Source organism: Microcaecilia unicolor, chromosome 8 (genome assembly GCF_901765095.1).
Source record: "Microcaecilia unicolor chromosome 8, aMicUni1.1, whole genome shotgun sequence".
Taxonomy (NCBI): Eukaryota; Metazoa; Chordata; class Amphibia; order Gymnophiona; family Siphonopidae; genus Microcaecilia; species Microcaecilia unicolor.
This window is the reverse complement of record NC_044038.1, coordinates 104,147,787-104,174,186: the sequence shown is the minus strand read 5'-3', so window position 1 is coordinate 104,174,186 and position 26,400 is coordinate 104,147,787. Positions and strand designations below refer to the sequence as shown.

At 44.8% G+C, this 26,400-nt stretch overlaps 1 protein-coding gene across 1 annotated transcript in view; it reads left to right on the top strand.

Moving 5' to 3' along the window:
• Positions 1-21,085, top strand: part of SCN1B (sodium voltage-gated channel beta subunit 1) — a 619,469-nt gene extending 598,384 nt beyond the window's left edge. The window contains exon 6 of the mRNA XM_030212354.1: positions 19,778-21,085. The gene's annotated coding sequence lies outside the window, so the exon portion shown is untranslated. The remainder of the gene's footprint in view (positions 1-19,777) is intronic.
• Positions 21,086-26,400: the final 5,315 nt, after the last annotated feature.

Genomic DNA, 26,400 nt, shown 5'->3' with positions numbered 1-26,400 from the left:
TGGTGAAAAAGAATTCTTCTATGCTTTAAGCACAGGCACAGAGTCTCCTGCTCACTAAAATTTGGTTCTCTACTGAGTACCATGTTTCTCAGTGAATAACTTGTTGGAAACCGTGCATCGCCTTATAGGGATGCCCATGCGTGATGGACGTCCTTACATGCACAGCTCCACATAGGGATGACCATCCCATATATGGACAGGTCAGTACGTGCACGTCTTGGCATCTATAATGGCTCCACACATGGATGGCCGTGACGCATGGACTGTCGACCCGCGTGCGGGGCCTACTTTCGGAGTCTTCCTTATATGGATCATTATGAAGTGTGCGAACTTCATATACACACAATAAAATATGTATGTTCCTTATATTTCCCATAGCTGCCTGTTCCAGAAGTACAGTGCATGTAGTTGCGGATATGCAGGTACGGGGAAAATATAAGGAACATTGAGAAGTGTGAAGTACAGTAACAAGGACACGTTTGTCACAGAACTGCCGAAGTACATCCCTGTTACAGGGCCGCCATCCTTAGGTCGGCCTAGTAAGATGGACGTCGTTCGGAAGTTCTGTAACAAACGTGTCCTTGTTACTGTACTAAGGACGTCTTTGCAGTATTTTTCCCATACTTTGTGGGCATCCCTGATTTGAACGTTTTCAACTGCGACAATGGAATGTCTAAGGGCGTCCTTTTTCGTATACTTTGGGCGTCCCTGATTTGGGCGTTTTCAACTGTGATAATGGAATGTCTAAGGACGTCCATACTATTTTTCCATTATACCTACCTGATTTTGGCCAACTTTGTGAGGGCGTCCTCATTCAGACTTGGACGACCTTTCGAAAATGCCCCTCCTATGGGTCCCTATATTTTAGTAAAGCAGAACTGAATTGAAATGGAATTGAAAAACCAATTCATATGAGCAAATCAAATTAAAATTTTTTTGAGTGAATCAGACAGACCTACTGTATAGAGTTTACAATTAAACTACCTGCTTCCAGTAACTTACTGAACAGGTAAAGAAAAAAAATATGGTTGGATCTTTAGTAGGCCTATAAGTACATAAGTATTGCCATATTGGGAAAGACCAAAGGTCCATCAAGCCCAGCATCCTGTTTCCAACAGTGGCCAATCCAGGTCACAAATACCTGGCAAGATCCCAAAAAAGTACAAAACATTTTATACTGCTTACCCCAGAAATAGTGGATTTTTCCCAAGTCCATTTAATAACGGTCTATGGACTTTTCCTTTATGAAGCCATCCAAACCTTTTTTAAACTCCACTAAGCTAACCGCCTTTACCACGTTCTCTGGCAACAAATTCCAGAGTTTAATTACACGTTGAGTGAAGAAAGATTTTATCTGATTCGTTTTAAATCATCGCATGCCCCCTAGTCCTAGTATTTTTGGAAAGTGTAAATAGACGCTTCACATCTACCCATTCAACTCCACTCATTATTTTATAAACCTCTATCATATCTCTCCAAGCTGAAGAGCCCTAGCCACTTTAGCCTTTCCTCATAGGAAAATCGTCCCATCCCCTTTATCATTTTCGTCGCCCTTCTCTGCACCTTTTCTAATTCCACTATATCTTTTTTGAGATGCGGCAACCAGAAATGAACACAATATTTGAGGTGCGGTTGCACCATGGTGCGATACAAAGACATTATAACATCCTCATTTTTGTTTTCCATGCCTTTCCTAATAATACTTAACATTCTATTTGCTTTCTTAGCCGCAGTAGCACACTGAGCAGAAGGTTTCAACGTATTATCAATGACGACACCTAGATCACTTTCTTGGTCCGTGACTCGTAACGTAGAACCTTGCATGACGTAGCTGTAATTCGGGTTCCTCTTTCCCACATATGTAAGAAGACGGAGAACTCAAAACACCCCATGGTAGATACAACAGTACAACAAAAAAAAGTGGGAGAGCGACCAAGGAATCCAAAGACAGGAAGATGTACATTAATAAGAAAGTTTATTTGACGTATGAAGACTCGACACAACGTTGTGTTTCGACTGTTAGGCCTGCATCAGGAGTCTATAAAAATATATATATATATTTTTTTGTTACATTTGTACCCTGTGCTTTCCCACTCATGACAGGCTCAATGTGGCTTATATGGGGCAATGGAGGGTTAAGTGACTTGCCCAGAGTCACAAGGAGCTGCCTGTGCTTGAAGTGGAAATTGAACTCAGTTTCTCAGTTCCCCAGGACCCTAACCACTAGGCCACTAGGCCACTCCTCCACTGCTTGTAATAAATTGTATTTTATATTGATGTTTATTTCCAGTATATTCAGCATAAGTAAATTTATATATAGTCATGTCTTATGACGACATATATTCACACACATTTTATCATTGTTTTCAGATATGTATGTGTTTAATCTCTCTATCTATATATATATATATATTTTTTTTGAATTTGACCTGTTTTTAATTTTTATTGCACATATAAATATTTACTATCCTCTGATATAAATGCCCTAAATATAAATTTTGCTTTATATGTATTTTAATTCATTTATATTGAATTACAGTTATGGTTTATTTTTACATTTATATTTACATATACTTTATTATATCTTTGCAATTATGCATATATGTGTGTATTGTATACATTTATTATTTTATATTTGACTTGTTTTTATTATATGGAGTGGCATGGCCTAGTGGTTAGGGTGGTGGACTCTGGTCCTGGGGAACTGAGAAACTGAGTTCAATTTCCACTTCAAGCACAGGCAGCTCCTTGTGACTCTGGGCAAGTCACTTAACCCTCCATTGCCCCAGGTACAAATAAGTACCTGTATATAATATGTAAGCTGCATTGAGCCTGCCATGTGTGGGGTACAAATATGAAAAAAAAATGAATGGCAAATGTAATAATGTGGTGATGTGTGAGGCATTAGATGAATTAAAAAACAGATTTAAAGATAAACCATGAATAAATGAAATGGGAGGACACTTGATGGGAGCTGATGTATTTGTTAAGTGTTAAAGGGAACACTAACAAAGAGAAATCTTCAAGTACCACAATAGTCTATTTGAGAATGTCAAACATAAAATGAAAAAAATTAATATATTTTTTAAAAGATGAAATGTAATCCTTTGTTCTAAAAGGCAGTTATTTTTTGTTCCTTGGCTGCTGGAGAGTTAGCTCATCCAGCGACCTCAATTAAGTGATAATTAAGGCATGGGGAAGTAGAATATTTGCATAGGTTGCTGAATCAGCTTCAAAGAGCCTGTTTGAAAGAGGCCCCTTAGATTCAAAACTATATAAAGAGGAAAGGTCTAACTGAACTTTCTTTCTGAGAAGTTCTGAGAGAAGAGGACATTTCTCTGGTAAGTGAACGCTACTTTGCTTTGTGCTTTGGGAACTTAAAGATTGGGTTTTAAAGGAGGAATTGTAGGTTAGTGTTAGGCAAAAATAAAAATATAAAAAGCAAATTCTAACAACTAATCTCCATAGTCTTTTCCACTTAGTTTTAAAAGCTTTGTACCACAGCATTAACAGAATCTAGCAGCCACTGCAGGATCTAATTTTCCCACCCTCCCTCCCCTAGGACAACTCTTCATTTATAGTCAGTTATTTTAATTAGGGTAACAAGCAAGGAGTGCTCTTACAGAATTTTAAATACATTGCATTACAATCTAAGAAGGAAACACTAAATAAATCACACAATATACTATATAAACTAAAAGACACTTTTATATTAGGCTAATATCCTTAATACTGTAGCAAGTTTTAAATTATTGAAGAACTCAAAAACACTAAGATGGAGTCAGCAGTCCAGCAGCGAGAGAGATGCTATCCAGTCTTTTGCATTGAGTGTCACATGTATGTTTATCTCCCATTTGGTGAGATGTCATATGTGTGTGCCCGATGCAAAGAGCTACTAGCTCTCAGAGAACGTGTCTGTTCTCTTGAGGCTAGAGTAGCAGACTTGGTGGAGCTGAGGGAGACAGAGAGGTACATAGAGGAGACCTACAGGGATGTTGTAGAGCAGTCCCACCTCCAGTCTGGTAGCCCCTGTGCTACCTTGGAGGAGGGAGGTCTCCTAGAAGGAGAGCATCACCCTGGTGAAGTGGGAAGTACTCCTGTAGGCAGGACCTGCCCACCAGGGGATGTACTATCCTCTCGCACCGAAGATATGTCTCCAAGTGCTGCCCGGGAGGGAAAGGTTAGGACAGCTGTTGTAGTTGGTGATTCGATCATTAGGCATATAGATAGCTGGGTGGCTGGTGGATGTGAGGATCGCCTGGTGACTTGCCTGCCTGGTGCGAAGGTGGTGGACCTCACACGTCACCTAGATAGGATTCTAGATAGTGCTGGGGAGGAGTCCGCTGTCTTGGTACATGTGGGTACCAATGACGTAGGAAAATGTGGGAGAGAGGTTCTGGAAGCCAAATTTAGGCTCTTAGGTAGAAAGCTCAAATCCAGATCCTCTAGGGTAGCATTTTCTGAAATGCTACCTGTTCCACGCGCAGGGCCCAAGAGACAGGCAGAGCTCCGGAGTCTCAATGCGTGGATGAGACGATGGTGCAGGGAGGAGGATTTTAGATTTGTTAGGAACTGGGAAACATTCTGGAGAAGGGGGAGCCTATTCCGAAAGGATGGGCTCCACCTTAACCAGGGTGGGACCAGGCTGCTGGCGTCGGCATTTAAAAAGGAGATAGAGCAGCTTTTAAACTAGAAATGGGGGGAAGGCCGACAGTCGCTCAAAAGCGCATGGTTCGGGATAAGGTATCTTGCAAAGATACCTCACAAACAGGGAAGTTAGGGTTTCTGGGTAGTGAGGTTGCACAACAGACCGTGGTAGGCTAGGTGCCCTTAAATACAACTAAAGATCAGACAAAAGATGGCAAATCAGTAGTGTCAAGTACTAAGCATCATTCAAATAGGAACAACAAACATACTCTGAAATGTCTATATGTAAATGCTAGGAGTCTAAGAAATAAGATGGGAGAGTTGGAATAGATTGCAGTAAATGAAAAATTGGATATAATGGGCATTACTGAGACCTGGTGGAAGGAGGATAACCAATGGGACACTGTCATACCGAGGTACAAAGTATATTGTAGTGATTGGGTGGACCGGACTGGTGGAGGGGTAGCATTGTATATTAACGAGAGCCTTGGCTCAGATAGATTACAAATTCAGCAGGACGCAAATCAGACCTTTGAATCATTGTGGGTTGAAATTCCATGTATAAAAGGGAAAAGGACGGTGATAGGAGTGTACTACCGTCCGCCTCGCCAGGATGAGCAGGTAGACGCAGAAATGATAAAAGAAATCAGAGACGCAAACAAAATGGGCAATGTGATAATAATGGGTGACTTCAATTATCCAAATATAGACTGGGTAAATGTAACATCGGGACACGCTAGAGAGGTACAATTCCTTGATGAAATCAAGGACAGCTTTATGGAGCAGCAGTAGCAGGAGCCGACGAGAGAAGGAAAAATTCTGGACTTAGTCCTTAGTGGAGCGCATGATCTGGTGAGGGACGTTATGGTACTGGGGCCGCTTGATAACAGTGATCATAATATGATCAGTTTTGATATCAACCTTGAAGTAACTATACACAGGAAGTCAAATACGTTAGCGTTTAACTTTAAAAAAGGAGACTATGATAAAATGAGAAGAACGGTGGAAAAAAAAACTTTGGGGGACAACTGAGATGGTAAAAACTGTACAACAGGCGTGGACGCTGTTCAAAAATTCCATCCTGGAGGCCCAGGCCAAACATATTCCACAAATTAGAAAAGAAAGACGGAAGTCCAAAAGACAGCCAGCCTGGTTGAAAAGTGAGGTGAAGGAAGCTATTAGGGCTAAGAGAAATGCCTTCAGAAAATGGAAGAAAGAACCGTCTGAAAATAACAAGAAGCAGCATAAGGAGTGTCAAAGCAAATGCAAGGCGCAGATAAAGAAGGCCAAGCGGGATTACAAAAAAAAGATAGCATTAGAGGCAAAAAAGCATAGTAAAAATTTTTTTTCGGTATATTAAAAGCAGGAAGCCGGCAAAAGAATCGGTTGGGCTGCTGGATGACCGAGGGGTAAAAGGGGCGATCAAGGAAGACAAAGACGTAGCGGAGAGATTGAATGAATTCTTTGCTTCGGTCTTCACCGAGGAAGATTTGGGTGGGATACCGGTGTCGGAAATGATATTTCAAGCGGACGAGTTGGAGAAACTTACTGACTTCACAGTAAACCTGGAGGACGTAATGGGGCAGTTCAGCAAACTGAAGAGTAGCAAATCTCCTGGACCGGATGGTATTCATCCTAAAGTACTGATAGAACTGAAAAATGAGCTTGCGGAGCTACTGCTAGTGATATGCAATTTATCCTTAAAAATCATGCGTGGTACCAAAGATTGGAGGGTGGCCAATGTAACACCCATTTTTTAAAAAGGTTCCAGGGGAGATCCGGGAAATTATAGACCGGTGAGTCTGACGTCGGTGCCGGGGAAAATGGTAGAGGCTATTATTAAAAACAAAATTACAGAGCACATCCGAGGACATGGATTACTGAGACCGAGTCAGCACGGCTTTTGTGTGGGGAAATCTTGCCTGACCAATTTACTTCAATTCTTTGAAGGAGTAAACGAACATGTGGACAAAGGGGAGCCAGTTGATATTGTGTATCTGGATTTTCAAAAGGCGTTTGACAAGGTACCTCATGAAAGGCTACAGAGGAAATTGGAGGGTCATGGGATAGGAGGAAAAGTCCTATTGTGGATTAAAAACTGGTTGAAGGATAGGAAACAGAGAGTGGGGTTAAATGGACAGTATTCACAATGGAGAAGGGTGGTTAGTGGGGTTCCTCAGGGGTCTGTGCTAGGACTACTGCTTTTTAATATATTTATAAATGATTTAGAGATGGGAGTAACTAGCGAGGTAATTAAATTTGCTGATGACACAAAGTTATTCAAAGTCGTTAACTCGCGACAGGATTGTGAACAATTACAGAACATAGTAACATAGTAAATGACGGCAGAAAAAGACCTGCATGGTCCATCCAGTCTGCCCAACAAGACAAACTCATATGTGCTACTTTTTTGTATACCGTACTTTGATTTGTACCTGTCCTCTTCAGGGCACAGACCGTATAAGTCTGTCCAGCACTATCCCCGCCTCCCAACCACCAGCCCCGCCTCCCACCACTGGCTCTGGCACAGACCGTATAAGTCTGCCCAGCACTATCCTCGCCTACTACTACTACTACTAACTAGCATTTCTAAAGCGCTACTAGGGTTACGCAGCGCTGTACAATTTAAACATAGAAGGACAGTCCCTGCTCAAAGAGCTTACAATCTAAAAGACAAGAGAACAATCTAAAGACAAGTGAACAATCTAGAGGATGAGTGAACAGTTAATCTGATAGGGTGGATAGATTGGGGCATTCTATATATCTCGAGCGGTTAGGCGCCGAAGGCAGCATTGAAGAGGTGAGTTTTAAGCAGAGATTTGAAGATGGGTAGGGAGGGGGCATGGCGTATGGGTTAAGGAAGATTGTTCCAGGCATGGGGTGAGGCAAGGCAGAATGAGCGGAGCCTGGAGTTGGCAGTGGTGGAGAAGGGTACTGAGAGAAGGGCTGTGTCCTGTGAGCGGAGGTTACGGGCGGGAACATAGGGGGAGATGAGGGTGGAGAGGTAGTGAGGAGCCGCAGACTGAGTGCATTTGTAAGTAAGGAGGAGGAGCTTGAATTGTATGCGATATCTGATCGGAAGCCAATGAAGTGATTTGAGGAGAGGGGTGATATGAGTATATCGGTTTTGGCAGAATATAAGATGTGCAGCAGCGTTCTGAACTGATTGAAGGGGGGATAGATGGCTGAGTGGGAGGCCGGTGAGGAGTAAGTTGCAGTAATCAAGGCGAGAGGTAATGAGAGCGTGGACGAGAGTTCTGGTGGTGTGCTCAGAGAGGAAAGGACGAATTTTGCTGATGTTGAAGAGGAAGAAGCGACAGGTCTTGGCAGTCTGTTGGATATGCGCAGAGAAGGAGAGGGAAGAGTCGAAGATGACTCCGAGGTTGCGGGCAGATGGGACGGGGAGGATGAGGGTGTTATCAACAGAGATAGAGAGTGGAGGAAGAGGAGAAGTGGGTTTAGGAGGAAAGACGAGGAGCTCGGTCTTGGACATGTTCAGCTTCAGGTGGCGGTTGGACATCCATGCCGCAATGTCGGATAAACAGGCCGATACCTTGGCCTGGGTCTCCGCGGTGATGTCAGGTGTGGAGAGGTATAGCTGGGTGTCATCAGCATATACTGAAAACCATGAGACGAGATCAGCGAGCCCAGGGAAAAGGTGTAGATTGAGAAGAGAAGGGGTCCAAGGACAGATCCCTGGGGAACTCCAACAGATAGTGGGATGGGAGTGGAGGAAGATCCATGGGAGGGTACCCTGAAGGTGCGGTGGAGAGATAAGAGGAGAACCAGGAGAGGACAGGGCCTTGGAACCCAAAAGAGGACAGCGTGGCAAGAAGTAAATCATGGTTGACAGTGTCAAACGCGGCGGAAAGATCGAGGAGGATGAGGATGGAGTAGTGACCTCTGGATTTGGCCAGGAGCAGGTCATTGCAAACTTTAGAGAGTGCTGTTTCTGTCGAGTGCAGAGGGCGAAAACCGGATTGAAGTGGATCGAGGATGGCATGAGAGGAGAGAAAATCAAGGCAGCGGCTGTGAACGGCGCGCTCAAGTATTTTGGAAAGGAAGGGTAAAAGAGAGATGGGGCGGTAGTTGGAGGGGCAGGTAGGGTCAAGTGAAGGTTTTTTGAGGAGAGGTGTGACAATGGCATGCTTGAAGGTGTCAGGGACAGTTGCAGTGGAGAGAGAGGTTGAGGATGCGACAGATGGCGGGGGTGACAGTATGGGAGATGGTGTTGAGTAGGTTGGTGGGGATGGGATCAGAGGAACAGGTGGTGCATTTCGAGGAGGAAAGAAGGCGGGAAGTTTCATCCTCGGTGATCTCAGGAAAAGAGGAGAAAGAGACCTGGGTAGGTTGGTTGAGGGAGAGGGTTAAAGGGTGAAGAGGAGGTGGTGGCTTGGTCGTGAACTCAAGGTTGATCTTTTGCACTTTGTCGCGGAAATAGTCAGCCAGTGATTGAGGAGAGAGAGAAGGGGGAGTAGGAGCGGGGGGCACTTTTAGGAGGGAGTTAAGGGTGGTGAAGAGACGACGAGGGTTGGAGCTGAATTGGTCAATTGGGTGTAATAGTCCTGTTTTGCACGCAATAGGGAAGAGTGGAGGGAGGATAGCATGAATTTGTAGTGGAGGAAGTCTGAAAGGGTACGAGATTTCCTCCAGAGGCGCTCAGCGGATCGGGTGCAGGAGCGAAGGTAACAGATGCAAGGAGTCAGCCAGGGCTGGGGATTGGTGCGCTTTGTGGGACGGGAGATGGATGGCGCGAGGGTGTCCAAAGCAGAGGAGAGAGTGGTATTGTAAGCGGAGACCGCTTTGTCGACAGTTTCGGAGAACGTGATGGAGGGGAGGAGATTAGAGATAGTAGATGATAAGGTGGAGGGTTCAATAGCCTGGAGGTTCCTGGAGGTGGTGGTTAAAGTTGGACGGGGTGGGGGGGGGGTGAAGAAGTGTGAATGTGATCAGGTGATGGTCGGAGAGAGGAAGAGCTGAGACGTGGAAATTGGAGGGTGAGCCGGAGGAGAGGACGAGGTCAAGACAATGGCCGTCACGGTGAGTAGGGGTGGTGGAGCACAGCTGGAGGTTGAAGGAGGATGTTAGGGTGAGGAACTTAGAAGCATGGGGGTCGGATAGGTCATCAGCATGTACGTTAAAGTCTCCGAGGATGAGGGGTCAAGAAAGACAGAGAGCCAAACATCAAAGTCGGTAAGGAAGGATGGAAGGATTTATCAGGGGGGCGGTAAATGACTGCCACTCTGAGTGGTAGCGGGTAGAATAGCCAGATGGAATGGGCTTCAAAGGATGAGAAGCAGTGAGACTGCGGTAGGTGGAGGGGTTGGAAACTACAGGAGGGTGAGAGTAGTAGCCCAACGCCTCCGCCGCGGCCAGTTGGGCGGGGCGTATGGGAGAAGAGATAGCCTCCATGGCAGAGGGCTGCAACTGAGGCAGAGTCTTCCGGGGAGATCCAGGTTTCGGTTAGGGCGAGCAGTTGAAAAGAGCGAGAGATAAAGAGATCGTGGGTGAGAGACAGTTTGTTGCAGACTGAGTGGGCATTCCACAAGGCGCATGAGAAGGGGAGGGAGGAGGGGGGAAGGAGGGGAATAGAAACGAGATTGGAGACATCCCGGGATCGTTCGCAAGGATAGGACGGGGACAGGTGAGGGGGACCTGGATTAGGGTTAATGTCTCCCGCGGATAGCAGGAGGAGGAGCAAGAGAGTGCGGAGGAGGGTGGGGGAGGTCGGGCGACGAAGGCGACGAAGACGGGGTGTACTTAGGAGGCTGGCTCTGCCACCCAATCTCAGCTAAGCTCCTTAGGATCCATTCCTTCTGAATAGGATTCCTTTATGTTTATCCCACGCGTGTTTGAATTCTGTTACCGTTTTCATTTTCACCACCTCCCGCGGGAGGGCATTCCAAGGACCTTACGAGACTGGGAGACTGGGCGGCTAAATGGCAGATGACGTTTAATGTGAGCAAATGCAAGGTGATGCATGTGGGAAAAAAGAACCTGAATTATAGCTACGTTAGGAGTTACGGACCAAGAAAGGGATCTGGGTGTCGTCGATAATACGTGAAACCTTCTGCTCAGTGTGCTGCTGCGGCTAGGAAAGCGAATAGAATGTTGGGCATTATTAGGAAAGGTATGGAAAACAGGTGTGAGGATGTTGAGTATTGTGTTAAATTCTGGTCGCCGCATCTCAAGAAAGATATAGTGGAATTGGAAAAGGTGCAGCGAAGGGCGACTAAAATGATAGCAGGGATGAGACAACTTCCCTATGAAGAAAGACTAAGGAGGCTAGGGCTTTTCAGCTTGGAGAAGAGATGGCTGAGGGGAGACATGATAGAGGTATATAAAATAATGAGTGGAGTGGAACAGGTGGATGTGAAGTGTCTGTTCACGCTTTCCAAAAATACTAGGACTAGGGGGCATGCGATGAAACTACAGTGTAGTAAATTTAAAACAAATCGGAGAAAATGTTTCTTCACCCAACGCGTAATTAAACTCTGGAATTCGTTGCCGGAGAGCGTGATGAAGGCGGTTAGCTTGGCAGAGTTTAAAAAGGGGTTAGACGGTTTCCTAAAGGACAAGTCCATAAACCACTACTAAATGGACTTGGGAAAAATCCACAATTCGGGACTAACGTATAGAATGTTTGTACGTTTGGGAAGCTTGCCAGGTGCCCTTGGCCTGGATTGGCCGCTGTCGTGGACAGGATGCTGGGCTCGATGGACCCTTGGTCTTTTCCCAGTGTGGCATTACTTATGTACTTATGTACATATGACATCTCACCAACTGGGAGATAATCATACATGTGTCACTCAATGCAAAAGACTGGATAGCACCCCTCTAGCTGTTGGACTGCTGACTCCATCTTAGTGTTTTTGAGTTTTTCAATAATTTAAAACTTGCTACAGTATTAAGGATATTAGCCTAATATAAATGTGTCTTTTAGTTTATATAGTATATTGTATGATTTATTTAGTGTTTCCTTCTTAGATGGTAATGAAATGTATTTAAAACTCTTTAAGAGCAGTCGTTGCTTGTTACCCTAATTACAATAACTGACTATAAATTAAGAGTTGTCCTAGGGGTTGGTGGGAAGACTAAACTAGATCCTGCAGTGCCTGCTAGATTCTATCTGTTAATGCTGTGGTACAAAGTTTTTAAAACTAAGTGGAAAAGACTATGGAGATTAGTTGATAAAATTGCTTTTTATATTTTTATTTTGCCTAACACTGACCTACAATTCCTCCTTTAAACCCTAATCTTTAAGTTCCCAAAGCACAAAGCAAAACAGCGTTCACTTACCAGAGAAATGTCCTCGTCTCTTGGGAACTTCTCTCAGCCTCTCCACTTCTTGTATCCACAGGGACAAATAGCTCCTACAATTGTAGTATGATACAGAAACATTGTGCCCTTGAAGCTGAGGCTCTCATTACAGCTCCTCTGTCTGTCCAGACTGAATGCTCAGCCCAAGACAACATTGCATTCTGGTTTCATGCAATAGATGCATGCACACTGAGTCCCTCATGAAAGAAGTACATGAACTAAGAGAGGAGGTGGCAAAACTAAGAAACATCTTAGAAAATCATCCTGGAGGTGCATGATGAAACACTGAGGATCACCAGCAAATGGAGAGAAGATTTTGTGCAGAAAGAGGACAGTTGGACACAGATCACCAAATCCTTCTGTAATACTAAATATCTATTCTCTTCTCATTCCACTGCAGTTACTAAAGTCTCCAATGACCTATTACTGGCTAAATCCAGAGGTCTCTATTCCATCCTCATTCTTCTTGATCTTTCCGCTGCTTTTGACACTGTTGATCACAGCATACTCCTCGATACCCTGTCCTCACTTGGATTCCAGGGCTCTGTCCTTTCCTGGTTCTCTTCCTACCTCTCCCTCCGCACCTTCAGTGTTCACTCTGGTGGATCCTCTTCTACTTCTATCCCTCTGCCTATCGGCGTACCTCAGGGTTCTGTTCTTGGTCCCCTCCTCTTTTCTATCTACACTTCTTCCCTTGGTTCATTAATCTCATCCCATGGCTTTTCCTACCATCTCTATGCTGATGACTCCCAAATCTACCTTTCTACCCCTGATATCTCACCTTGCATCCAAACCAAAGTTTCAGCGTGCTTGTCTGACATTGCTGTCTGGATGTCTCAACGCCACCTGAAATTAAACATGACCAAAACCGAGCTTCTCATTTCCCCCCCAAACCCACCTCCCCACTCCCCCCATTTTCTATTTCTGTTGAAGCCTCTCTCATTCTCCCTGTCTCCTCAGCTCGAAACCTTGGGGTCATCTTTGACTCTCCTCTCTCCTTCTCTGCTCATATCCAGCAGATCGCCAAGACCTGTCGTTTCTTTCTTTACAACATCCGTAAAATCCGTCCCTTTCTTTCCGAGCACTCTACCAAAACCCTCATCCACACCCTTGTCACCTCTCGTTTAGACTACTGCAATCTGTTTCTTGCTGGCCTCCCACTTAGTCACCTCTCCCCTCTCCAATCGGTTCAAAACTCTGCTGCCAGTCTCGTCTTCCGCCAGGGTCGCTTTACTCATACTACCCCTCTCCTCAAGTCGCTTCACTGGCTCCCTATCCGTTTTCGTATTCTGTTCAAACTTCTTCTACTAACCTATAAATATACTCACTCTGCTGCTCCCCAGTATCTCTCCACACTCGTCCTTCCCTACACCCCTTCCCGTGCACTCCGCTCCATGGATAAATCCTTCTTATCTGTTTCCTTCTCCACTACTGCCAACTCCAGACTTTGCGCCTTCTGTCTCGCTGCACCCTATGCCTGGAATAAACTTCCTAAGCCCCTACATCTTGCCCCATCCTTGGCCACCTTTAAATCTAGACTGAAAGCCCACCTCTTTAACATTGCTTTTGACTCGTAACCACTTGTAACCACTCGCCTCCACCTACCCTCCTCTCCTCCTTCCTGTACACATTAATTGATTTGATTACTTTATTTTTTGTCTATTAGATTGTAAGCTCTTTGAGCAGGGACTGTCTTCTATGTTTGTACAGCGTTGCGTACGCCTTGTAGTGCTATAGAAATGCTAAATAGTAGTAGTAGTAGTATCCATTATTGTAAGCCACATTGAGCCTACAAAGAGGTGGGAAAACGTGGGATACAAATGCAATAAATAAAATAAATAATAAAATAAATCCTGCAAAATCAACCCCCCAACTCTCTGTTGAACTGAAGAATCAGTTCACAGCCCTGGAAGTAGAAGAACTGAAAACATCTTGGGAACAGGAGGAAACAACAATCAAAAATCCAGAGGCTGCCGGATCAGTGGCCAATAAGAAGCAAAGGTTAGTGGTGGTCGATGATTCTCTTCTGCGGGGTACTGAAGTGCCCATCTGCCGACCACACATGATGTCCAGGGGAAGTGTGTGGTCTGCCTGGTGCCAAGATTCGAGATGTAGCGGAAAGATTGACTAGACTCATCAAATCTACTGACCACTATCCTATGCTGCTAATCCATTTAAGCACAAATGATACTGCTCAGTATCCTACTGAACATATCAAACGTGACTTCATGGCTCTGGGTCAGATGGTAAAGCATCTAGGTGCACAGGTGGTGTTTTCATAGATTCTTTCTGTTGAAGGTAAAGGCCAAATGAGGAAAGCTCATATCTTGGAGCTAAATGTGTGGCTGCATGGACGGTGCCTACGTGAGCACTTTGGTTTCCTTGACCATGGGATGATTTTCCAAGAGCTACTGAGTGGAGATGGTGTCCATCTTTCAAGAAAGGGACAAAGTATCTTCAGTAACGGACTGGCTGACGTACTAAAGAGAGCTTTAAATTAACTTTGCTGGGGGTGGGTGAGACATTAGCAATCCTCAGGAAGGTAAGACATTGAATACCCCTATAGAAAGGGAAAAACAGGGTAACATCTGGAGAGCCTTACATACCAATTCCCGTAGTATGGTAAACAAATGCCTAGATCTAGAGGCAGCAATGATAGAAGTCAACTTGGATATAGTGGCAGTCATGGAAACATGGTTCACGGAGAACCATGACTAGGATGTAGTTATACCTATAATCTATTCAGGAAGAACAGGGTAGGAAAAAAAGGTGGAGGAGTGGCGTTTATATGTTAAAATAATATCCAAGTGACAACTGCAGGATGTATAGGGTAATGAAGAAGCGATGTGGGTTAAACTGGTAAGAGGGAAAGGAAAATGTATTTACGTTTGGTGTAATATACAGGTCACCTTCACAGTCAGAAGAAATGGACAGAGACTTAATTGAAGATATCCATATGATAGCTAGGAAAGGGGAACTACTACTGGCCGGATGTCTATTGGGGCGTGCCTGCTGCAGGGTCAACTAGAAGCAAAGGGATCTTGGATTCTCTACAGGAAGAATTGTTTCAGCAGTGGGTGATGGAACCGATGTGGGATGGAGCTATTCTTGACTTTGTGCTTACAAACGAGGACATTGTTTCTGATGTTACTGTGGGAGATCATTTGGCATCTACTGATCACCGAATGGTATGGTTCAATATTAAAACAAAGGGAGAGAGGGTGAGATTGAAGGTCCTAGATTTCAAGAGAACTAACTTTGCCGAGATGGGGGAATTTCTCAAGGAAGAGTTGGATGGGAACAGCTGAAGAAAATAGAACAGCAGTGGGCAAAACTGAAAGAAGCTGTTTTAAAAGCAACTAACCTTTATGTTAGAAAGTTACGTAAGGGTAAGAGGAAAAGAAGGCCATTCTGGTGCTCGAACGCAGCAGCTGAAAAGGTAAGGGAAAGAAGATTAGCCTTCACACTTTACAAGAGGACTCAGAAAGAAGAAGGCAGGCAAATATACCTCAAAAAGCTAAGAGAAGCTGGAAAAGTTGTCAGGAAAGCGAAGAGACAAATGGAAGAAAAGATAGCCGATACGGTAAAATTGGGCAACAAGACTTTTTCAGATATATAAGTGACAGGAGGAGGTGCCAAAATAGCATTGTGAGGCTCAAAGCTGAGGGGGAGGAATATGTAGAAGCCAGTAAGGATAAAGCTGAACTGCTTAACAATTATTTCTGTTCTGTGTAGGACCGCAGAAAACAAATGTTAAGGGGGATGGATGTGTGGTAGACAGGGACCACTTCTCAGAAGACTGTTCGTGAAGAGTTAGCTAAACTAAAAGTAGACAAAACAATGGGCTATGATGGGATACATCTGAGGGTGCTCAAGGAACTTGGAGATGTTCTGGTGTTTCTGCTGTCTGACCTCTTCAATGCCTCCTTGGAGACTGGAGTGGTCCAGAAGGACTGGAGAAGGGAGGATGTGGTCCCTCTGCACAAGAGCAAAAGTAAGGAGGAGGTTGGGCATTACAGACCTGTCAGTCTGACCTCGGTGGTGAGTAAACTAATGGAAATGCTTCTAAAGCGAAGGATCGTGAGGTTTGTCGGTTTGAATGGACTGCAGGACCCAAGGCAGCATGGATTCACTAGAGGCAGATCATGTCAGACAAATCTGATTTATTTCTTTGACTGGGTGACCAAACAGTTAGACGTGGGAGGGGCGATAGATGTGGTATACTTGGATTTTAGCAAAGCTTTTGACATGGTTCCGCACAGGCAACTGATAAATAAGCTGAGTGCCCTTGATATGGGACCTAAAGTGAATGACAGGGTTAAAAACTGGTTGAATGGGAGGAGAGGTAAATGGAGCTTGCTCTGAGGAAAAGGATGTTATCAGTGGTGTGCTACAGGGATCAGTCCATGGGCCGGCCCTTCTTAACATCTTTGTGAGTGATATTGTGAAAGGGCTGTCTGGTAAGGTTTGTCTCTTTGCAGATGATACCAAACTCTGTAATAGGGTGGATACCTCAGAGGGTGTGGATGGAATGAAGAAAGATCTAGCGAAGCTTGAAGACTGGTCTGAAAATTGGCAACTAAGATTTAATGCTAAGAAATGTAGGGTCATGCAGTTGGGTTACAAGAATCCAAGGGAACGGTACATTATCGGGGGTGAAGTGCTTTCGTGTATGGAAGAAGATTGGGACTTGGGGGTGGTTGTGCCCGAAGACCTTAAGGGTGGCCAAGCAGGTAGAAAAGGCGATGGTCAAATCCAGAAGGATACTTGGGGTTCATAAGGAGAGGGATGACCAGCAGGAAAAAAAAGGTGATAGTGTCCTTGTCTAAGTCTGTGGTTAGACCCCATTTGGAGTACTGTATGCAATTCTGGAGACTACACCTACAGAAGGATATGAACATGGTGGAGTCAGTCCAGAGGGCAGCTACCAAACTGGTAAATGATCTCTGTCATAAAACATATGGGACAGGCTCATGGACCTCAACATGTATACGCTGGGAGAGGGGATATGATATAGATGTTTAACTACCTCAGTGGCGTTAATGCACAGGAGGTGAGCCTTTTCTAAATGAAGGAAAACTCTGGAATAAGGGGGTTTAAATGGGGGAAATAGGCTTAGGAAGAATCTAAAAAAATACTTTTTCACGGAAAGGGTGGTGGATGCGTGGAATGCCCTCCCAGTGGAGGTCATGGAGACTAAGACTGTGTCGGAGTTTAAGAATGCGTGGAACAGGAACGTGGGATTCTTTAGGAAAAGGCGGAGCTAGTGGTTACTGAGGAAGGGTAGACTGGATGGGCCATTTGGCCCTTATCTGCCTTCATGATTCTATGTTTCTATGAGAATGCTAGATGTGATGTACTTGGATTTTAGTAAAGCCTTTGATATGATTCCACATAAACTAATAAATAAACTGAGTGTCCTCAGTATGGTGTCAGGTTTTCAAGGCAGGAACTAGATTTGTGAGCCCTTGGGCCACTGCCGAGGAGTGGCAGCGGCAGGCAAAACCACCCCACACAGGGATAAGACAGAACTCTGACAGGGCCAGCTAGACTTCACCTGCACTTGACCACCGTTCCTCAGGAGTTGAGCCCCTGGGTGCAGGTGGCCGGCAGGACTTACCGGACAGGGCAGGAACTGGATACCCTCTGGACAGGTCAAAATGTCAGGAACTGAAGCTGCAGAGCAGCCACTAAAACAGGGAACAAATACTGACAGACAAGAGACAAGACTGAAAGTTGTCAGGAAGCCACTAAACAAGAAACACAGGCAACCAATAAATACAAACAAGACTGGGAACAAGTAATACAGTACAAGATAAAATACACAAAGACTATAGTAGAAACAGGCAACAATCTCAGACAATAAACTGAACTAGGCAGACGTGCACAGCGCACACCAGCATACCAGGGACCTTAGGTGATGCAAAGGCAAACACAGAAGTTTCCAAATGGCTAATAAGCCCAGCAGCAGCTGAGATTCACTGCAGCAATCACCAGGCAGCTATGGGTGCTGAGCAGGCTCAAACAAGACAAGCAAGTCTGGCAGGCCAGAAGATCCGGACTGGACTGAGCTGAAGTCTGGAACGGGAAACAGCACACAGACAATCCAATGCAGCCACCAGGTCTGGCCACCGGAGGGCAAGAGGAACACAAACCAAAACACAGGCAGCAAGCATACTGAAGCACAGAGAGGCTTAACACACACAGATGCAGTATAGTGGAGTAATCAGAGCCATGCTGGAAGCAGCTAGCACACAGAGACAGAGACAGAACTAACTCAGAAAGACCAGACAGAAGCCATCTTAGAAGCTGACCGTAAGTCTGAGAGGGGTCACGACCACACACGTGACATATGGCTCCTACAGTGACTGACTGGGTTAGAAACTGAGTGGAATGCGACAAAGTGTAGTGATAAATGGAGCTCAGTCGAGGAAAGGGACGTTGCAAGTATGGCAGTGATTATGTTCTTATGAGGAGGGATCTTGCAAAGCGTGAATAATGGAGCAGAATTTGGCAGCTAAGATTTAATGGTAAAAAAAATGTAGGGTCATGTTTTTGGGCTCCAAAAACACAAGCGAGCGGTCTCTCTCTCTCCCCCCCCCCCCCCCTCCCTCTCTCTCCAACCTTACTTTTTGCCTCCTCTGAGGGATGGGAGGGGGCAATGAGAGAGGAAGAGATGCAGGGATCGGTGAGGTAAAAAGAGAGGGAGGAGTGGCCTAGTGGTTAGGGTGGTGGACTTTGGTCTTGGGGAACTGAGGAACTGAGTTCGATTCCCACTTCAGGCACAGGCAGCTCCTTGTGACTCTGGGCAAGTCACTTAACCCTCCATTGCCCCATGAAAGCCGCATTGAGCCTGCCATGAGTGGGAAAGCGATGGGTACAAATGTAACAACAACACTTGCTGGATCCTGGGATTAGGGTGGGAGGTGAGGGAGATGGAGAGGAACTTGCTGGAACATTCTGCAGAAGGAAGAGGGAGAATGAGAAACAAGAACCAGGAGAGAGAGGAACACTTGCTGGACCCCAGGGAGGGGAGACAGAAGGGATGGAAGAGAGACAGAGAGATGTTTGCTCTGGGAGAGGAGGATAGGAGTAAAGGAGAAGAGATGCTGGCCCCTTGGCAGTGTCTGAGCAGGAGAAAGGGAAGAGTGAGGGAAGAAGCTAGACATGGGGAGAGATACAGATACAGAGGGGCGATAGTAGACAATGGGGGAGGATAAGGACACAGAAGGGAGATTGTGGACAGAGGGAGAGGCATATAGATGCAGAGTGGAGAGATGCTGAACATGGCAGGAGGATAAGGGCAGGGACCCAGAGAGGAGATACAGGGATACAGAGGGAAGATGGATGGTGGACATGGAGAGAGAAGAAATGCCAAATGGACAAGGCGATTCTGGCAAGAGAGTTAAGCAGACAGAGGACAGTGGAATCCAGAGATTGGGACACAATTAGAAAAATAAAATGGCCAGACAACAAAGATAGAAGAAGGAATTTTATTTTCTATTTATTGATTAGAATATGTCAGTTTTTAGAATGTACATCTTCCAGAACTGGTGGTTGGCAAGGTCCCCAAGAAAACTTTACTGGCCTTCAATCATAGACATAGCAGTAGTAAATCTCCAGCTTTGGGATAGGCTTGGCATGTTTGAAACAGGCAGTTTATTTCATCTATTAACAAAATCCACCGCCACATTTTTTTATACTGTAGGCATGAATGTGCTGTTTGGTTTTCATTAACTGAAAGCAGCTGAACAAAAATTTGCCTATTCCCATAGCTCTAATCCTCTGTGCCTTGCTGTTTTTGTTTCAGATGGGGTTTTGATAGGACAGCAAGCAAACGAAGAGAGAGTCACAACACAATCCTGTTGATTGCTGCTGAAAGAAAAAGAAAATATCCAACATTTTGAAACACTCACTCATCAAAATCAAAAGGACTTACATAAGTGCTCCTCCATCACTCTTGCTACCACAAAGAATGAGGGAGAGGAAGAAGGAATATTTACAAATAAAGCATGTTATTTTTAATAAATAAAAACAAAAAAGACAGAAATATTGTAAAGACATAAATTAACCCAAGGGGACAAAAAGAAAAATTGGAACTCTGCTCTTTAGCATCTTGTTTCACAACAGGCTATTGTGTAGTCAGCATCAGTGCAGTGCATGATGGGATACAGCAAAATGGCTGCTGCCTTGCAATGCAAGTTTTTATTCTCCTACAGAACTTTAAAACTATATGCATAGGGAAAATGTGTGTGTGTGTGTGTGTGTATATATATATATATATATATATATATATATTATAAGACTATTGCTTTAATTTTGCTTAGCCCGTTGCAGATCTTTTTTCTTAGAGTAAATATTGGCATAAGTGGTTTAAGGCCCATTCATGAACACTTCCCTGTAGTGCAGGGCCAACTTGCAACATCACTTTCTGGCTAAGGAAATATCAATATGACTCTTATTAATGGTAGGCCACCATTTTTTCCCTTTAAGACTGTTGATGCTTGCCTTCAAAGGGGAAGGGGTGTGTTGGAGGTTATTGATGGCAGAAAAAGACCTCCACAATCTATTCAGTGTGCCCAACAATGCTACCAGAGCTGCATCCACCACTCGGTGCAGATTACAGGCTTTCGTGATACAACACTGGCATCACAAACAGGGCAATTGGCAAGCCTTCAAAGTCCACTGTGTAGCCTGTCCTGATCTGTCTTTCTTTTTTGGGACATCTGCTCAACTGGCTTTATTTCCCCACTGCTGAAATTGTCAGCATCATTTCTGCCATCAAAACACATCAAAAGCCATGCTGTCATTTAAGTTTTGTTTAGATTCTATTTTCTTTCTATATAGGTGTCTTGTGTTTATCCCATGCATTTTTTAATTCTGTCCCAATCACCTCCACCGGAAGAGTATTTCAGACATCCACATCCCTATCTGTGATGTTACTCCTAAGTGTACTACCCTTCAACCTCAACTCATGTCTTCTAGTTCTACCACTTCCCCGTGTCTGGAAAAGATTAATTTGTATATTAATATCCTTCCAAGTATTCAAATGTCTGTATCATATCTTCCCTATTCCTCCATTGTATTTAAATTTATCTCATGCACATGCATTATGGATTTCCTGAAAACCTGACCTGCTAGGTGTGTCCCAAGGACTGGGTTTAGAACTACTGCTCTAGGGTATACATATTCAGGTCCTCAAGTCTCTTCTTATACATCTTTTGGTGCAAATCCCATACCAGTTTTGTTACCTTTCTCTGAACTGTTTCAAGTCATTTTATGTCCTTAGCGAGATATGGCCTCCAAAACTGAGCACAATATTCCAAGTGATGCCTCACCAGTGACTTATACAGGAGCACTAACAACTCCTTTCTTCTACTGCTTATGCCTTGCTCTGTGTAGCCTAGCATCTTTCTGGCTTTGACCATTGCCTTGTCACTTCGTTTCGCCACCTTGAGATCTTCAGACACCATCACCCCAAGGACCCTCTCCTGATCTTCTTTAGCAGAGGAGTAGCCTAGTGGTTAGTGCAGTGGACTTTGATCCTGGGGAACTGAGTTCAATTCCCACTGCAGCTCCTTGTGACTCTGGGCAAGTCACTTAACCCTCCATTGCCCCTGGTACAAAATAAGTGCCTGAATATATGTAAACCGCTTTGAATGTAGTTGCAAAAAACCTCAGAAAGGCAGTATATCAAGTCCCATTGCCCCCTTTACATTAAATTTTAACTGCCAGATTTTAGACCATTCTTCTAATTTTTGTAAGTCTTTCATGTTGGCCAATCTCTCTGGGCTGCCCACTGTTCCAGATGTTCGTGTCATCCACAAAATGGCAAATGTTTCCTTCCAGCCATTAAACAGCGTCAGCTCACAAATATATTGAATAGAATCGGCCCTATGACCAGTCCATGAGGCACTCTATTACTCACTTTTGTGTTCTCTGAGTGAATGTCATTGATTTATCCCTTCCTTACCCAGAGAACACTATCAGTTGCAGTTTTTCCTATAAAGCCTGATATTTGTATAATGAGGGTGGTCCTTCTTTTGAACTTTTCCTCCAAATCTGTACAACCCCCATCTTTTAGGCCTCATGCATTATTTCCTTCTTTCCATGGAAGAGTATTAGACAGCCTCATGAGTAGCTTGCAGAAGTCTGTTAACATCCTCTCTTCTGTATCCCATATATCAATGATAAGTGTCATTCTGAAATGCAGGGGTAGGTCAGCGTATAAGTCTACAGAGTGAGGTGTGAGAGAGAGGCTGCACAGTTAACCCACAGAAAATTGTATCAGTCTGTATGATGGTATTAACCTGGAAGCACAGGGCATTGAGTGTGAGAGAGGGTCTGTGAAGCTTGTAGTTAATAGTCCTGGTGGAAGGTGTAAACTCCTTTGGTAGAATTTTGGGCTCAAGAAAAACCTCTCTCCCCCCAAATATCCCAATCCACTGTAGGAAACACTAGTAAACTTATTGTGCATTTCCACAGCCCTGCTCCCGCATGGCATGGTTCTTCTGCTAACAGCTATACCCATACTTGGATCTTTAAGGGCAGGATTTGAAAGGTCAGCATTGTTTGGTGTAATTTGAGAAATCACTGTATGAGTTATGAAATAAAGAACTGGGAACTCAGTTTAATTGTCTCACTGTGTTGCTGCTTTATTCACAGAGTTACAAATCCAAAAACTGGAGAATCAGAGTTTAAGGCAGAGCACAGGTTGTTTCTGTGAAGGCCATTTTTATTTGTGGGCTTCAGTTCTAATCAGCTCTGCCTATGGCTTTCTATATGATCTTGAATGAGTCTATTTATGTTCAAACTTTTTATTAAAGAACAGTAATATTCCAGTACAAGAAAAAATAATTCTGCAAAATGCTATACAGGAACAGCAAGAAGCTTGGACTGTTATAGCTCCCCCCCCCCTAAAACCTAACCCTAGGAGAATGGTCAAGAAATATACAAATATTGTAGGGTAAAACAAATTCCTAGCATCTGCCAGAGGAATATAAATGATTCAGGATCAACCTCCGTGCAGCAGGAGATAGCGAGTGCAAGTAGGAATCCCAGTTGCGTCTCTAGCCTCCCACAGTGCCAGACTATGGACGGGCTCGTCAAGACCAGAAAGACGGAGGCTCCGGGCTGTCATATCCCCCTTCTCACTCAGGGTGACCTGGTTCTCAATATGCAAATCATATGCAGATTAGTGTGCTACCCCTTCTCGCTCAGGGTGACCTGGTTTCCACTCAGCAAATTAAGCAGGTCTCACCAACTGCATATTTCTCAGGCAACTCTTTATTCCAGCCCCTGGGCACACTTCTTCTAGCTTAACACTTTATGCTTTCAAAGATCTTCACCTTGAGCCTTCCCACACAGATACATGGGCTCAGTACTATACCAATACTTTGGGGACTCTCACCCCAGGCTTTGCAGCCTGCTTCTCTCAGTACTTTAGACACACAGTCTCTCCTTTGAACACACAGTTCTAGACACACAGTCTTTTCTTCTTCGGACACACAGTCCCTCTTTGAACACACAGTTCTAGACACACAGTCTTTTCTTATTCGGACACACAGTCCCTCCACTGAACACACAGTTCCTATAAGTACTGAGGACACATAGTCAAACACTAATGCTTTAGGGACTTCTTACCCCAGGACTTTCAGCCTGCTGATCTCCTTTGGACACCCAGTCCACCCCAAGTCCATAAGGTTAGCCAGTATCTTTCAGGGACTCTCTCTTCTTCTGCTGCTAGCTCACTTCCCTCCTTTCACCACTCAGGTGGGGTATAAAGTGGTTAATTAGCTACCCAGGACCCAGCCCATAACCACCTGCACCTGTGGACCTCCCAGGGCTCTCCCCGGTCCTAGTGACCGCCATCTTCTTCTAGCGCCCTCTAGTGGCCTACACCGTATAGGACAGCCTCATACCTTCTCACAGGGCTCACCCATGAACAGAGAATACACTTTTTCCCCATCACAATAAACTTTCAAAGAAGAGTCTTCTTGTCTTTTCTCACCCCTTCCAGTCCTCCCTTCTGTTCCAGAAAAAAATAGATTCACACTAAAGTGGATGATCTGGTGGAACAGGCCGCTCAATAGGATGCCACCCCTGACCAGAACTGTTGGATAACTATACAGGCCCACATGGCATGGTAAAAGGTGTTGTCCCCCCTGGAGCAACAACCACACATTGGAGAGGGCAATCCACCCGCTCTACTTAATTGTACTTGAATGACATAAGCTCTATGTAGCACCCAAAACACACATTCCCTGAGATCGGCTCCCAGAGACGGTTGAGGTATTTTACCAATGGTACCGGCCACATTCCATTTCAAGAGTGATCTTCCCAAGTCCACCTCCCATCGTGTTTTAATCAGCTGAAAATCCTTTCCCCCTTCCAAGGTCTGAGCTGCTTTAAAGAGACCTGAGATAGCCTGTCAGACGCAATCGTCTCAAAAAAGCCTCTCAATTTATCTTCCAACTTATTTTAAACTATTGGAGGTCTAAGGAATTAACATAGTGTTATCATTGCTCAATCTCCACCAGGCCCCCAGTGAACAAAGGTGGCATTATCCATCCCTGGAGGGAACAATAAATTACCCCTTAAAATTGATCCGTATTCATGGGGGCTTTTCCTAGCCATTGGGTCAACTTAAGCAAAGTATTCTTCAAGGTTCTGAACAGGATACAGTTTTAAAACAAATTGGGTAGGAGGCAGTAAGGAACTTGCAAGAGAGATCTGATATTATATGGGGCATATAGCAACTGCTCATTTGCAGTTGGAGCATAGTCTGTTCTGTCCAACAGCCAATTACCTAAGTAACGCAAAAGACAAGCATAGGGTAAGCCCAGCTCTTCCTTCCTCCAATTACCATATAGATAAGACAAGCAAAGTTTTGCCTTCCTCCCGCCCCAACAGTATTTAGTCAGTAACTTTGCTACTTGTGCAAGATCTTTCTTAAGGAGGCAGACAGGCAGGACTTGTAACACATGTGGAGATGTATTTTCAAAACCCTTAGACTGGCAAAGTTACATGGAGGGGCATAATCGAACTGGGCACCCATCTGTACAGGTGCCCCGGGGAAGGGGCGGGGCATCCCGTATTATTGAAACAAGATGGGCATCCATCTTTCGTTTCGATAATACGGTCGGGGACGGCCAAATGCAAACATTTAGGCCAACCAAAATGTTGAGATCGCCGACCTTAGAGATGGTCAACCTCGGTTTATGCGGATAATGGAAACTGAGGCCGGCCATCTCAAAAACGACCAAATCCAAGCCATTTGGTTGTGGGAAGAGCCAGCATTCGTAGTGCACTGGTCCCCTCTCACATGCCAGGACACCAACCGGGCACCCTAGGGGGCACTGCAGTGGACTTCACAAATTGATCCCAGGTGCATAGCTCCCTTACCTTGGGTGCTGAGCCCCCCCCCCCCCAAAAAAAAACCCCAAACCCACTACCCACATCTGTACAACACTACCATAGCCCTTAAATGGTAACGGGGGGCACCTACATGTGGGTACAGTGGGTTTTGGGTGGGTTTTGGAGGACTCCCATTTATCACCACAAATGTAACAGGTAGGGGGAGGATGGGCCTGGGTCCGCCTGCCTGAAGTGCACTGCAGTACCCACTAAAAACTGCTCCAGGGACCTGCATACTGCTGTGATGGAGCTGGGTATGCATTTGAGGCTGGAAAAATGTTTTTTAATTAGTTTTTTTGGGTGGGAGGGGGTTGGTGACCACTGGGAGAGTAAGGGGAGGTGATCCCCGATTCCCTCCAGTAGTCATCTGGTCAGTTCGGGCACCTTTTCGAGGCTTGGTCGTGAACAAAAAGAGACCAAGTAAAGTCAGCCAAATACTCGTCAGGGACGCCCTTCTTTTTTCCATTATCGGCCGAGGACGCCCATCTGTTAACCACGCCCCGTCCCACCTTCGGTACACTACCGACACGCTCCCTTTGGCCGTCCCTGCGACGGAAAGCAGTTGAGGACGGCCAAAATCGGCTTTTGAGTATGCCGATTTGGGTGCCCTTAGGAGAAGAACGCCCATCTCCCGATTTGTGTCGGAAGATGGGCGCCCTTCTCCTTCGAAAATAAGCTGGATGGTAACCTATGGAACTTTGTAAATCTAAATGCTTTGAAAAGGAGACCACTTGGGGAACACTGCCATTCTATATAGGCTATTAATACCAGACAAGGACAGGGCAATGCCTTCAAGTCCTCCAACTGCATTTTTGTCATGGCTAAAAGGTATCCCATATTAAGGGAACATAATAACTGAACTCCTAGGTACCAGAAAGATTGTATGGCCCACTTCAATGGAAAGGCATCTCTCCAAGTCTGGCGTACCTCCTCCTCAGTGGCCAAGGCTTCAGATTTGGATAGGATCAATTTGAAAACAGTATAGTTTCCATATTCCTAAAAAATATTGAATGAGTC